The sequence below is a fragment of the Carassius carassius genome, chromosome 31 (assembly GCF_963082965.1).
Source record: "Carassius carassius chromosome 31, fCarCar2.1, whole genome shotgun sequence".
NCBI lineage: Eukaryota > Metazoa > Chordata > Actinopteri > Cypriniformes > Cyprinidae > Carassius > Carassius carassius.
Window position 1 is genome coordinate 19,775,165 of NC_081785.1, and position 16,603 is coordinate 19,791,767.

The 16,603-nt window shown below is 41.5% G+C and overlaps 1 non-coding gene across 1 annotated transcript; it reads left to right on the top strand.

The window, feature by feature from the left end:
* The first annotated feature begins 624 nt into the window (after positions 1-624).
* Positions 625-698, top strand: trnar-ucu (transfer RNA arginine (anticodon UCU)). Its single transcript has one exon. It is a non-coding gene; the product is annotated as a tRNA-Arg (tRNA).
* The last annotated feature ends 15,905 nt before the right edge of the window (positions 699-16,603 follow it).

Sequence of the window (16,603 nt, forward strand, 5' to 3'; positions counted from 1 at the left end):
ATCAGGAGACTTCCAAATGCTTAAAGCTAGATGACAGATTTCTGTCAGGTTGTTGGGGGGAGGGACCTCAGCGATGGTCTACCCCTCCTTTGGCGATCTCCATGACAAGTTATATTGTTCATGGAGTAAGCCCTACTCGTCCCGCATTTTACGCACTGTTGTCTCGTCATTGTACAGAAGACCCTATCAGTACTGTTGCTCTATTGAACAGGGCATCAATTGCACAGAGAGCTGTGGCGCTTTCTTTTCTGTGCACAGAGATTCTTTGGATGCTTTGATCATCTAAGACCATGTACATTGGTATTCAGTTTTTCATACTTCCGTTTAAAAAAAAACCCCATCCACATGAAAACTCAAATGCATGCTATGGCACACTGTCAAGCAGGGCACTTAGCTGGTCAAAGCGCCTGTTTTATAAATAGGAGATCCTGGGTTCAAATCCAAGTGGTGCCTTTTAACCGGTGGTGTTTTTTTGTTGGTCTTTTCTTTCAGCTTCTGTGAACTGGTGCTTTGTTTGCGTGTTGGTGAATGGCCTAACCGCATATAAATGGTGCTTTTTAAAAAAGAACCACATTCATGTGGACAGGACCTAAGTCACCCTCCTGGAAGTTGAGCTTTTCAGTTGGCACTGTGGCTTAGCTGGTCAAAGTGCCTTTTTTCTAAATGGGAGATCCTGGGTTCAAATCCCAGCGGTGCCTCATAACTGGTGGTGTTTCTTTGTCCATCCTTACACGACACAGTGTTGCTCTCAGGCAACGGAAAGTTGTGAACTGTAAATGCTGGGTACACACCAAAGGTTTTTTTTTTTTTTTTTTTTTTTACATCTTATAAGATTTTCAAAATATGATAGACCACAAACATGAGGATAAAAAATCCTAGATTTAACGGTTTTGCTCCTATAGTGTGTGGTGTGCCATTATGTGACAAAGACAGCACACCACACACAAACAGATTTTCAACCAGAGTCTCGACTGTGAACACAGGAAATCTCATACAATCTTGGGAAACTTCAGAATAAGCATAGCGGACGATATGCATGAAGAAATTGCAATGATAGTGTTTGGAATGATTTTAAGCTATCCAGAGCTTGGCCAACGAACAAATGTCCTCTTCTCTGGATGCTGTGATCCTGTGACTCACCCTCCCAGAGCCCAAGAAAGCAGTCTGGCGCCGTGGCTTAATTGGTTAAAGCACCTGCCTAGTAAACAGGAGATCCTGGGTTGAAATCGCAGTGGTTCCTTTGTTGGTGCTAAATCAGCAACTTGGAGGATGTGGTTCCTCTTACTGGGAAGGGAATTCAAACTGGCGGTGGAGAGGAGCAGCAGATGTTTAATTTGCAAATCCCCCCTCAGCTGCTGCTGAAGAATGCTGGCCCAGGCCAACACAGCACTGTGGCTTAGCTGGTAAAAGTGCCTGTTTTGCAAACAGGAGATCCTGGTTTCAACTCCCAGCAGTGCCTCTTAACCTGTGCTGTTTCTTTGTTGGTCCTTTCTTTCGGTTAACTGGTGCTTCGTTTGCGTGTGGGTGAATGGCCTAACTGCATAGAAATGCTGCTTTTTAAAAAAGAACCGCATTCGTGTAGACAGGGCCTAGGTAACCTTTCTGGAGGTTGAGCTTTTTGATTGGCACTGTGGCTTAGTTGGTTATAGTACCTGTCTAGGAAACAGTAGATCCTGGGTTTAACCTGTTAGCCAGCACCCCCCATTATGGGACTCACAGCTGAAAGTGCCCTACCTAACTTAACATTGTAACAGTTCCTCAATGCAGTGTGTTACACATATAATTTTGGTGTTTTTGGAAAGAAGAGAATTTGAGCTTTAACCAGCATTATCAACCAGATTTGATAATGCTCAAAAATATTAAAAGTTATAGAAACTGAAGTGCCTTGAACTATTTTTTACAACACTGATTTAAAAAATAGATATATACTTGATGTAGAAATAAATGAATCAGTCCTGGAGCAATCTAGAAAAGTAATGGGCTGAAAGTCATATGTCTCATGAGTTTCTATTTCAAATTTGAAGAAGATTCCATGGAAAATTAGATTCCTGCAAATATTTTTCTGAGACTATGTCTAGACCCCACCATCCCCCCAAATATAATTTTTTATTTTACCAACTGCATTGAAGGCTTCTACAAATGATTTATTCATTAAACATACCACTGCATATTTTTTTTCAATTATAAAACACTACACAGAAACTTAGACATCATATAAGTGATTTATTTGAGCACTAGAAAAATACAATAAGAATAATTTGAGTAAGAAAAATAAATAAATAAAATGTAAAAGATTAAACTTGTTATGCCAATTATAGAGCATCCTGAGATTGCTAGAAATGCAGCATTTACAAAAAATTACAATAAAAATATGTGCTTTTGTGCTGATGGCCACTTACAGAGATGGTAATAATACAAATGCGCCATTAAGTAAATAAACTACTCTCTATTCATATACGTTATAGACGTTTATCTATAGCCATGATAGCCATGATTACTGTAACAAGGAGTCGGAGGCGTTCGGATCCATATGCAGCATTTATTAAACAGAATGGTCATACAGGCAGAGATCAGGAATGGCGTCAGGTGTGTCAGGGATAACCAGAATCGTAATCAGAAACAAGCAGGGATCGAGACAGGCAGCGGAGAATCAGAGTAGGAATAAACAGTCCAAAGGTCAAAACACAGGAATAATAAACACAGGGAAAACGCTCGGAAATGTCAGACTGGCTAAACAAGACTTCGCAGTGAGTGAGAGTGAATGTGCTGCTTTTATGTGTGTGTGTAAATGAGGTGCAGGTGTGGCAAGGAAATTGGCTGATGAATGAGGTGCAGGTGTGGCAAGGTGATTGTGATGCAGTGACTCATGGGTAATGTAGTTCGGGTGTGGTGCAACAGTATGAGAGGTGCTAGTGTCCAAGTGACATCTGGTGGTTGATGGGTGGAATGGTCCTGAGTGGAGTGCCCTCTAATGAAGTTCATGGGAACTCCATCTAATAATCGTGACATAGCCCACCCCCAAAGGAGCGGCTTCCAGATGCTCAAAACAATCTAGGAGGGCGGTGGAGCGGAGGCGGAACAGGGGGAGGGATGGAGGGCCAGGTCCATGAGGAAGTGCAGTGGACTGGGGCAGAGCAGGTGGAACTGGAGCCCTTCCTGGGCCTAACTCAGGAAAACAGGAGCCCCTCCTGGGCCTGGCATAGGAAACAGGGGCCCGCCATGGGCTTAACTCGGGAACGGGAGCCCGCCTTGGGCCTAAATCTGGAACAAGGGTCCACCAAGGCAGAGCAGGTGGCGTGGCAGCCCACCAGAGTGGAGCAGGTGGAGCTGGAGCCCACCAGGGAGGAGTAGAGGACCACCAGAGCTGAGAAGACGGGACAGAAGCCCACCAGGGCGGTGCAGAGGACCACCACAGTAGAGCAGACGGGACAGAAGCCCACCAGGGCGGTGCAGAGGACCACCACAGCCGAGCAGACGGGACAGAAGCCCACCAGGGCGGAGCAGAGGACCACCACAGCCGAGCAGACAGGACAGAAGCCCACCAGGGCGGAGCAGAGGACCACCACAGCCGAGCAGACGGGACAGAAGCCCACCAGGGCGGAGCAGAGGACCACCACAGCCGAGCAGACGGGACAGAAGCCCACCAGGGCGGAGCAGAGGACCACCACAGCCGAGCAGACAGGACAGAAGCCCACCAGGGCGGAGCAGAGGACCACCACAGCAGAGCAGAAGGGACAGAAGCCCACCAGGGCGAAGCAGAGGACCACCACAGTGGAGTCGATGGCACCGGACCGCAAGTCTGCTCAGGTGGGACTGAAACAGAGAACATTGACAGGTTAATAGCGGCCTCCGTGGCCGTGATGAGATGGTAGCTGGCCTCCTTGGCCATTACAGGGCAGGCGGTTAGTTCATGGAGGACCTCCGTGGCCATGACAGGACAGACAGAGAGTTGGTGGATGGTCTCCATAGCCCAGACCGGAATGAATGAGAGCTCATTGACGGCCTCCCTGGCCGTGACAGGATAGGACGAGAGCTCTGAGATGTGACGAGGCTCTGGGAGTTCGGCTGAGATGTGACGAGGCTCTGGTAGATCTGTGGTGATTTGATTGGGTTCATGAGGATCAGCTGTGACTTGACTGTGCCCATGAAGATCGTTGGTGACTTGACTTGGTTCCTGAGGATCAACTGTGACTTGACTTTGCTCATGAAGATCGTTGATGACTTGACTTTGCTCATGAAGATCGTTGGTGACTTGACTTTGCTCATGAAGATCGTTGGTGACTTGACTTTGCTCATGAAGATCGTTGGTGACTTGACTTTGCTCATGAAGATCGTTGGTGACTTGACTTGGTTCCTGAGGATCAACTGTGACTTGACTTTGCTCATGAAGATCGTTGGTGACTTGACTTTGCTCATGAAGATCGTTGGTGACTTGACTTGGTTCCTGAGGATCAACTGTGACTTGACTTTGCTCATGAAAATCGTTGGTGACTTGACTTTGCTCATGAAGATCGTTGGTGATTTGAGTTAGTTCATGAAGATCGTTGGTGACTTGACTTTGCTCATGAAGATCGTTGGTGACTTGACTTTGCTCATGAAGATCGTTGGTGACTTGACTTGGTTCCTGAGGATCAACTGTGACTTGACTTTGCTCATGAAGATCGTTGGTGACTTGACTTTGCTCATGAAGATCGTTGGTGACTTGACTTGGTTCCTGAGGATCAACTGTGACTTGACTTTGCTCATGAAGATCAACTGTGACTTGACTTTGCTCATGAAGATCGTTGGTGACTTGACTTGGTTCCTGAGGATCAACTGTGACTTGACTTTGCTCATGAAGATCGTTGATGACTTGACTTTGCTCATGAAGATCGTTGGTGACTTGACTGTGCCCATGAAGATCGTTGGTGACTTGACTTGGTTCCTGAGGATCAACTGTGACTTGACTTAGTTCACAGAGGTTAATGGTGACTTGACTTTGCTCATGAAGATCGTTGATGACTTGACTTAGCTCATGAGGATCATTGGTGACTTGACTTTGCTCATGAAGATCGTTGGTGACTTGACTTGGTTCCTGAGGATCAACTGTGACTTGACTTTGCTCATGAAGATCAACTGTGACTTGACTTTGCTCATGAAGATCGTTGGTGACTTGACTGTGCCCATGAAGATCGTTGGTGACTTGACTTGGTTCCTGAGGATCAACTGTGACTTGACTTAGTTCACGGAGGTTAATGGTGACTTGACTTTGCTCATGAGGATCGTTGGTGACTTGACTTTGCTCATGAAGATCGTTGGTGACTTGACTTGGTTCCTGAGGATCAACTGTGACTTGACTTTGCTCATGAAGATCAACGGTGACTTGACTTTGCTCATGAAGATCGTTGGTGACTTGACTTGGTTCCTGAGGATCAACTGTGACTTGACTTAGTTCACGGAGGTTAATGGTGACTTGACTTTGCTCATGAGGATCGTTGGTGACTTGACTTTGCTCATGAAGATCGTTGGTGACTTGACTTGGTTCCTGAGGATCAACTGTGACTTGACTTTGCTCATGAAGATCAACGGTGACTTGCCCTGGCTCATGAAGATCAACGGTGACTTGCCCTGGCTCTGGAGAGTTCACTGGAACCTGACTCGACTCTGGAGAGTTCACTGGAACCTGACTCGACTCTGGAGAGTTCACGGGAACCTGACTCGACTCTGGAGAGTTCACGGGAACCTGACTCGACTCTGGAGAGTTCACGGGAACCTGACTCGACTCTGGAGAGTTCACGGGAACCTGACTCGACTCTGGAGAGTTCACGGGAACCTGACTCGACTCTGGAGAGTTCACGGGAACCTGACTCGACTCACGGGAACCTGACTCGACTCTGGAGAGTTCACGGGAACCTGACTCGACTCTGGAGAGTTCACGGGAACCTGACTCGACTCTGGAGAGTTCACTGGAACCTGACTCGACTCTGGAGAGTTCACTGGAACCTGACTCGACTCTGGAGAGTTCACTGGAACCTGACTCGACTCTGGAGAGTTCACTGGAACCTGACTCGACTCTGGAGAGTTCACTGGAACCTGACTCGACTCTGGAGAGTTCACTGGAACCTGACTCGACTCTGGAGAGTTCACTGGAACCTGACTCGACTCTGGAGAGTTCACTGGAACCTGACTCGACTCTGGAGAGTTCACTGGAACCTGACTCGACTCTGGAGAGTTCACTGGAACCTGACTCGACTCTGGAGAGTTCACTGGAACCTGACTCGACTCTGAAAATTCAACGGTCAACTGACTCGACTCTGGAAGGCCAACAGGAACTAACCCTGACTCTGGAAGGTCAGCGAAGACTTGACCTGACTCTGGATGGTCAACAGTGACCTGATTGGACTCTTGTTCTGGACGGTCAGTGGAGACTTGACCTGACTCTGGAAAGTCGACGGGGACCTGACTTGACTCTGGAAATTCAACTGAGGCGGCCATCTTGTGCAGCGGCGCTGGGCTGGCGGCCATCTTGTGCAGCGGCGCTGGGCTGGCGGCCATCTTGTGCAGTGTCGCTGGGCTTGCGGCCATCTTGTGCAGTGTCGCTGGGCTGGCGGCCATCTTGTGCAGTGTCGCTGGGCTGGCGGCCATCTTGTGCAGTGGCGCTGGGCTGACGGCCATCTTGTGCAGAGGCTCTGGGCTGGCGGCCATCTTGTGCAGAGGCGCTGGGCTGGCGGCCATAACAGGACAAGGCTCAGGAGTGGTGGATACTGCAAAAGTGCTGTGTTCCTCCTCCACAACACCCACAGTATATGCAGAGCTGCTCAGTTGAAGTGCCAGATCAATATAATACTGCAGAGTCCAGTGAGGATCATGCAAAGGCATGAGTGAGCCAAGCGGCTCAGATAGGCCACCACGAAAAAATATCATCAGGCACATCTCGTCCATGATAGATAAATGGGCAAACTCAATAAAGTTCTTCACATAGTCCTCGATGGGCCTAATTCCCTGACGTAAACGCATAAGTTGGCTTACTGGATTCATGGCTGACCTGGATTTACTCCTTAAAGCTGCTGGATCCTGGTTTGGCGAAGTCTTCTGTAACAAGGAGTCGGAGGCGTTCGGATCCATATGCAGCATTTATTAAACAGAATGGTCATACAGGCAGAGATCAGGAATGGCGTCAGGTGTGTCAGGGATAACCAGAATCGTAATCAGAAACAAGCAGGGATCGAGACAGGCAGCGGAGAATCAGAGTAGGAATAAACAGTCCAAAGGTCAAAACACAGGAATAATAAACACAGGGAAAACGCTCGGAAATGTCAGACTGGCTAAACAAGACTTCGCAGTGAGTGAGAGTGAATGTGCTGCTTTTATGTGTGTGTGTAAATGAGGTGCAGGTGTGGCAAGGAAATTGGCTGATGAATGAGGTGCAGGTGTGGCAGGGTGATTGTGATGCAGTGACTCATGGGTAATGTAGTTCGGGTGTGGTGCAACAGTATGAGAGGTGCTAGTGTCCAAGTGACATCTGGTGGTTGATGGGTGGAATGGTCCTGAGTGGAGTGCCCTCTAATGAAGTTCATGGGCACTCCATCTAATAATCGTGACAATTACACAGTAATAGCTGATTTGCACTCAAACAGATGGTAATCATGCAGATACAGGCACATTCAACATAAAACACACTCACACATATATGAAAACTGTTGGAAAATAAAACAAATAAAGAAAAAGGTGATCTGTAAGTTCCGCCTCCATCAGATGACAGTTGCGACACCGCACGCGTCACAAGAGAGCACCAGAATTCAAATAAACTATCTTTCACCTATCTTCCCCTTTTTTATGGTGGATCGTCTCATTCTGTTTGTGACACTTTTTTTTTACTACCAAGATGCAGTTTCTGACCGTGAGTTATTCCATAACGGTATACAGAATTCCTAAAAGAATTTGCAGATTTCCTCTCAGACCTTTTGGTTACAGTTGATAAAGTGCTAATTGTGGGAGATTTTAATATTCACGTTGATAATACAAATGACGCATTTGGACGTGCATTTTCTGACCTAATAAACTCTTTTGGAGTCAAGCAATATGTCACCGGGCCCACTCATCATTTTAATCATACGGTGCATTTGCGGTGCTCAAGCAGCCCCAAAATGTGTGAGTTTTTTTTTTTTTTCAGGAACGGCACTGTGGCACTATGGCTTAGCTGGTTAAAGCGCCTGTTTCGTAAAAAGGAGGTCCTGGGTTTAAATCCCAGCAATGCCTCTTCAACGGTGATGTTTCTTTGTCCATCCTCACACTGCACAGTGTTGACCTCAGGCAACAGAACATTACGAAGAATCTCTTAAGCTGTCCAGCCTGTGGACTGTTTGTCTCAATGCTGGATGTTTTAATCCAATGTGTTGCCCTCATGGAGGAATAGCATTCCGGTTGGTTCTGTGGCTTAGTTAGTTAAAGCGCTTTTTCATCGTAAAACGTGCTTTTCTGAGATCAGACCGAAAACAAGGATAGCGAGGAGTACAAAGGCAGCAGACGATTCTGTTTCCAAACCATCCTGACTGAGTTGTCAACACACATTTTTATGCTATCTAGAGCTTGGCCCACAAACAAATGTGCAGTGTCGCTGGGCTGGCGGCCATCTTGTGCAGTGTCGCTGGGCTGGCGGCCATCTTGTGCAGTGGCGCTGGGCTGGCGGCCATCTTGTGCAGTGGCGCTGGGCTGGCGGCCATCTTGTGCAGAGGCTCTGGGCTGGCGGCCATCTTGTGCAGAGGCGCTGGGCTGGCGGCCATAACAGGACAAGGCTCAGGAGTGGTGGATACTGCAAAAGTGCTGTGTTCCTCCTCCACAACACCCACAGTATATGCAGAGCTGCTCAGTTGGAGTGCCAGATCAATATAATACTGCAGAGTCCAGTGAGGATCATGCAAAGGCATGAGTGAGCCAAGCGGCTCAGATAGGCCACCACGAAAAAATATCATCAGGCACATCTCGTCCATGATAGATAAATGGGCAAACTCAATAAAGTTCTTCACATAGTCCTCGATGGGCCTAATTCCCTGACGTAAACGCATAAGTTGGCTTACTGGATTCATGGCTGACCTGGATTTACTCCTTAAAGCTGCTGGATCCTGGTTTGGCGAAGTCTTCTGTAACAAGGAGTCGGAGGCGTTCGGATCCATATGCAGCATTTATTAAACAGAATGGTCATACAGGCAGAGATCAGGAATGGCGTCAGGTGTGTCAGGGATAACCAGAATCGTAATCAGAAACAAGCAGGGATCGAGACAGGCAGCGGAGAATCAGAGCCGGAATAAACAGTCCAAAGGTCAAAACACAGGAATAATAAACACAGGGAAAACGCTCGGAAATGTCAGACTGGCTAAACAAGACTTCGCAGTGAGTGAGAGTGAATGTGCTGCTTTTATGTGTGTGTGTAAATGAGGTGCAGGTGTGGCAAGGAAATTGGCTGATGAATGAGGTGCAGGTGTGGCAGGGTGATTGTGATGCAGTGACTCATGGGTAATGTAGTTCGGGTGTGGTGCAACAGTATGAGAGGTGCTAGTGTCCAAGTGACATCTGGTGGTTGATGGGTGGAATGGTCCTGAGTGGAGTGCCCTCTAATGAAGTTCATGGGCACTCCATCTAATAATCGTGACAATTACACAGTAATAGCTGATTTGCACTCAAACAGATGGTAATCATGCAGATACAGGCACATTCAACATAAAACACACTCACACATATATGAAAACTGTTGGAAAATAAAACAAATAAAGAAAAAGGTGATCTGTAAGTTCCGCCTCCATCAGATGACAGTTGCGACACCGCACGCGTCACAAGAGAGCACCAGAATTCAAATAAACTATCTTTCGCCTATCGTCTCATTCTGTTTGTGACACTTTTTTTTTACTACCAAGATGCAGTTTCTGACCGTGAGTTATTCCATAACGGTATACAGAATTCCTAAAAGAATTTGCAGATTTCCTCTCAGACCTTTTGGTTACAGTTGATAAAGTGCTAATTGTGGGAGATTTTAATATTCACGTTGATAATACAAATGACGCATCTGGACGTGCATTTTCTGACCTAATAAACTCTTTTGGAGTCAAGCAATATGTCACCGGGCCCACTCATCATTTTAATCATACGGTGCATTTGCGGTGCTCAAGCAGCCCCAAAATGTGTGAGTTTTTTTTTTTTTTCAGGAACGGCACTGTGGCACTATGGCTTAGCTGGTTAAAGCACCTGTTTCGTAAAAAGGAGGTCCTGGGTTTAAATCCCAGCAATGCCTCTTCAACGGTGATGTTTCTTTGTCCATCCTCACACTGCACAGTGTTGACCTCAGGCAACAGAACATTACGAAGAATCTCTTAAGCTGTCCAGCCTGTGGACTGTTTGTCTCAATGCTGGATGTTTTAATCCAATGTGTTGCCCTCATGGAGGAATAGCATTCCGGTTGGTTCTGTGGCTTAGTTAGTTAAAGCGCTTTTTCATCGTAAAACGTGCTTTTCTGAGATCAGACCGAAAACAAGGATAGCGAGGAGTACAAAGGCAGCAGACGATTCTGTTTCCAAACCATCCTGACTGAGTTGTCAACACACATTTTTATGCTATCTAGAGCTTGGCCCACAAACAAATGTCCTGTTCTCTGGATGCTGTGATCCTGTGTCTCACCCTCCAGAGCCCAAGCATGCTTTCTGGTGCTGTGGCTTAGTTGGTTAAAGTGCCTGTCTAGTAAACAGGAGATCCTGGGTTTGAATCTCAGCTCGACTTTTGGTGCTGCTCAATCAGCACCTTGGGGCATGTTGCTTTTCTTACAGGGAACGGATTTCAAACAGGCAGTGCAGAGGAAAAAAAGAGATTGGGTAAAGTTGTGGAGACGGCGTGGACATGGTCTGTACAAGTTACAGAGTGAGCTAGAGACAAACAAAATCACACAGATATGTTTTTTATATATAATTGTTGTTCTCAGTTCTCTCTTGGAAAAGAGATCTTATTCTCTTTGAAATTGCCTTATCAAATAAACTTTAAAAATGTGTTATCAGATCTTACATCACTCTTTGAGTACGTGATCAATCACTTTCTGTTTGGATATTGTTTCGTTTCATGTGATAATCTCCAGAGCATGCACGCGTTTGTCCTCGGGTTCGCCCCACTTATCAGGATTTCGCGATCGGGGTGGCTCTGATGTTAGATAGATAGATAATTTATTGTCCCTTAACGGGAAATTTGTTCTCACAGATTATCATACAGCACACGTAACTGGGAAAAAAAACGGTAACACTTTAGAATACTGTTTCTTACTTACTACATTACTAATAAGGAATTATTGAAGAACTAACAGGTGATTATTCATTAACACTTAACTCACTACTGTTAACTACTAAGAAAGATGTGTTAACTAATCAGTATGTAATATAATTTTATGATTGTGTTAAGTAACAGTTAGCTAATCAATAAATAATGAATTCTGTCATACCTCCTGAAGAACTACTATTAATTATCTACTAGTTAAGGTTCAAGAAAAATAACTATGAAATAACTACTACTGAACAGTTATACGCAAAAAAAAAAAAAAAAAACACTATAATAATCAGGCTGTGTCCCACAAATCAAGTACTTGAGTAAAAGTACAGATACCCCAATAAAATATTACGCCAGTAAAATTATAAGTAGGTCTATTCATTTTCAAAATTACTTGAGTAAAAGGACAAGTACAAAGTACTACTACAGTAGCAACTTTGTTACAGCCCACTTATTAGCCTATAATGGAAATGAAATATGGATTTTGTTTGCTTCTAAATGTTTAACTTTTGATTATGAAAGGTTTGTTAAATTAGTTCAAATGTGGGCAGTATACATGTTAAAATGGAATAAAATATGCTGTATTAAGAAATGTTCTCATCTGAAATAAACAGATGAGAGTATTTTACAAAGTTTATGATTACTTTTATAGGTTGTTCTTAGTCAAAATGATGTAGTTTATTATTATTTACTAATAGGTTCACTTTAGAATTCTGTAAGTCCTGCAAAATTATCTGATAATTCTTTATTAATTACTAATGGGTTCCCTATGTTATCACTTTAGAATACTGTTTCAGATTCTAAGTAATTCTTCAGGAATTATTTGATAATTCTTTATTAATTACTAATGGGTTTCCTATGTTTTCACTTTAGAATACTGTTTCAGATTCTAAGTAATTCTTGAGGAATTATCTAATAATTCAGCCTGATCTCACAACCAAAACGTACATATTTAGACGTAAATTAAAACTGTCCAATACGTATGTGCCTTTATGTATTTACAGTGTCGTTTACGTATTATCTGGACGTAATTACAGGTTCGATAAGTAACTAAATTTACGTAAAAACAACCCCAAATACGTACAGATAGAACATTTTCTCTGACCAGTCAGTTTTTTTTTTTATAATTTTTTTGATAAATGTAAGATCCCTAAACCCCACCCGAACCTAAACCTACCCATTTTATACAGAATGTTAAAAGAATAAAACATAATAAAACACAATTTTAATAAAAATATAACATTAAAACGTTATTTTGAGCCACTAACGTTAATCCTACACCTACCGCTAAACCTACCCATAACCATTTCTTAAAACTACATAACATTACTGTTATAAATAAACAAATAACAGACAAACAAACGTAACATTAATCATTTATTCTTTGTGAAAATATCAAAAGTGGTACCAAAAGTAGTCGCAGTCCTCTCTGGAGGTAATAGTTTTTATAAGGTACAGAGCAGAATTTAATTTATTAATCCGTGAAATTATGAATCTTCTCTCCGTGAAGGCGCACTGATTTCAAATGTCTATCTACTGAAACACGGCATGTCGCAATCTATGACGAATAAGGTGAGAACCAATGAGAGTTCGATATCAGTGCCGTAAACCATGTCGTAACGTTTCTCGACGGTGGCGCACTGGCGCTATTTTCAAATTCGAAACATATCATAACGAGCGCGGGCTTTGACTATGACGGTTGCTGTTGCTGAGAATGAAGATGAAGATCGATTGATAAAGGGCTGAATTTGGATATGTTCCTTGCAAACATCTGGATTCTAAAGATATGGAGTACAGCAAACAAATAAAATGGATGTGATTTGTAATTTTATGCTGTGCTTTTTTGTATCTATGGTTGTAATGCCAGTCATTGGATAGGAGAAAATCGCACAGCAAAATATTACCAAATGGTTAAACAATTACATAAATTGTATTCATTTTAAGGGTTCAAAGTGTAGTCTCGTTTAACATTATGTAATCCCCGAAACGAGTTTGCAGCATGCACAGAAATGTTATTTCCTATTAAGTAGATGAGTAAACTGCTTTCAATAAATTCACTAAAAACATGTATTGATATGACAAATACAACAGATTTAAATTATTAAAGCCACGATTTTTAATATTAATACATGGGGATTATAACTATTATATTATTATAATAGGATTATAACAAAATTATAACTCTGTTGGACAACTACTCAATTGTCTCGACGACATAAAGGCCTGGATGGCTCTAAACTTTTTAAATTTTAATGATAAAAAAACAGAAGTGATGGTTTTTGGAGGCACCACTGGGACCCCACCTGTAGATGTGGGCTCCTTAGCACCCTATATTAAACCTACTATCACAAACCTAGGAGTTAAAGTGGACCCTGAGCTTAAATTTGACAGTCAGATCAAAGCTGTTGTCAAATCAAGCTTCTTTCATTTAAGGCAGCTGGCCAAAATAAAGCCAATTCTGTCAAGACAACATTTTGAAACTGTTATCCTATGGAATGATCTACCTTTGCATGTTAAGCAGGCCTCTTCTTTATCTGTTTTTAAAACCCTTCTTAAAACCCATCTTTTCTCTTTGGCTTTTGACACCTAGTAAGAAGTCGACTTTATTTACTTGATTCAATTTGTTACTTTGAATGCTTTTATTGTGTGGTTATTAATGGTACTTATGTTTATTTTATCTATTTTATTTTTATTTATTTATTTATTTTTCTGTACAGCACTTTGGTCAACTTTGGTTTTTGTAAAGTGCTTAACAAATAAAGTTGGTATGGTATGGTATGGATTCATATACATTCACACTTTACGTTAGATTATTTACGTTTTTTTAGCTGCTAACACGTAAGTATTTTTACGTTTTCTGCTATAAATACGTTAAGGTTGTACGTTTTTATGTGCATGAAAACGTAAGTAAATGTACGTGTGGTAGAACCACATTTAACATAAAAATACACACGTATTCTCATGAGATCACGTTGCAGCTGAATAATTCTTTATTAATTACTAATGGGTTCTCAACATTTTCACTTTAGAATAGGCCTAATGTTTCAGTTTCAAAATAAGTCCTGCAGAATTATTTGATAATAATTATTAATTACTAATGGGTTCCCTATGTTTTCACTTTAGAATAGGCTTAATGTTTCAGGTTCAAAATAAGTCCTGCATAATTATTTGATAATTAATTATTAATTACTAATGGGTTCCCTATGTTTTCACTTTAAAATACTGTTATAGATTCTAAGTAATTCTTCAGGAATTATCTGATAATTCTTTATTAATTATTAATGGGTTCCCAATATTTTCACTTTAGAATAGGCTTAATGTTTCAGGTTCAAAATAAGTCCTGCATAATTATTTTATAATTCTTTATTAATTACAAATTGGATACCTGTATTTTCACTTTTCCTCAGGCTTTGCCTTACATACAAAAATTGAATTAATGTTAATGTGGTATATGCTGAGGAGGCACATATACAGTACTGTATATAAAATATAAAAACTAAGGTAAGTTATCGCAAGGCACTGGAGTCGTGGTGGGGTTCCTGTTGGAAGCTGATTTCTTACAAAACACACTCACAAAACAATTTACTACATCTCTATAAAATGTATTGCATTTATTAATATTGCATTTTCATACTACTACTATTATTGCTAATAACATTTATATGAAAGGGTCACAATTCAATGTAATTGTGTAAAACTGTTCATTAGTAGTTACTTCATAGTTATTTTTCTTGAACCCTAACTAGTAGATAATTAATAGTAGTTCTTCAGGAGGTCTGACAGAATACATTAGTTATTGATTAGCTAACTGTTACTTAAGATAATCATAAAATTATATTACATACTGATTAATTAACACATCTTTCTTAGTAGTTAACAGTAGTGAGTTAAGTGTTAATGAATAATCACCTGTTAGTTCTTCAATAATTCCTTATTAGTTATGTAGTAAGTAAGAAACAGTATTCTAAAGTGTTACCAAAAAAACATATACATCCATACATACATGTACACATGTAACAGCAACAGAGGTGGAAAGTAACGAATTACATTTACTAATTGAGTAGCTTTTTTGTGTACTAATACTTTTTAAAGTAATTTTTAAATTTGTAATTTTACTTTTACTTAAGTATATTTTGATTGAAGTATTGTACTTCGCTACATTTTAAAACACATTAATTACCGAGTAAAAAAAAATAAAAATAAAAAAAATAAATCGCTCCCTGGAAACTACGGCAGTAAATAATGGGCAGGAGGGCAAACTTGCGCTAAAATCACAAGAAAGATGCAGACGGACAAAACAGGCGTTAGTGGTGCAGACACCGCTGAAAACGAAACCCCGTCATATTCTGAAGTTGAACTCGAAGGAAATGAAGTGAACCCCTGGCCATATGTATGCTCTATGCAGTGTAAGCTGTACTTGCCTAGGAAGACCAAACTAGCAGCTTATAATATCTCGACAAGACATCAACCCTTCGCAAGAAGAGGTAAGCTAAATAATTGCATCGTTGCATTGGTGGTTAAAATGAAGCTTTGACATTTTAGCAAGAGGTTTTGCACAAATTAGCCAAAAAGACAGTGGTGAGGAGTGTGCTATTTTTGTTTTAATGATGTGCGCGCGCATTTATAGTGCGTTCTTTCACTGTGTGATTCAGTCTCCTAAAATGCATTTAGAATGACCACAAAATTGAAGATATAGGTGCAGAAAATTCAAATATTTATATAATTTCATATATTAAATCAAAATCACACAAAGAATGCCATCTTTTCCTCCAAAAATCATCATGAATATATACATACATATATATAACAGTTCAGTAAACAAGTTAATTAAGAGACTTGCGTTTTAGACACCATATTGCCTTTTTTAGCTCTATTTCTACAACAGAAAATAATTCCAAACACAGCCACCAAAGCACAGTTTTGCGTCTCTGAGCAACGTGACAGTGTTTCGTTTCTGAATGAATCAAACGTTTAAATGATTCGGTTCAATCGCAATGACTCACTTATTAACAGTGACTTGCTGACACATACTGGCCATTTTAATTTCACATTTAAAGTAGGCTATCTTTTGATTTTTTTAAATAATTAATTTCTTATCATTTCAAATGAGTATTCAACATTTTATGTCTTGTATATCAAAACATTATTCATGCATTTGTAACTGCAGGTTAAATGCATTCTTGTCCAGCACTACACAGTGTGATACATCTAAATGCCACTTCCAATGAATCTTCTGCATTTCCTCTGCATTAAAAGATGAGTTTGTTGATACTGATTTCCCTGGCAACAGCCCAAATGTATTATTATTCTAAATAACTGATTCCTT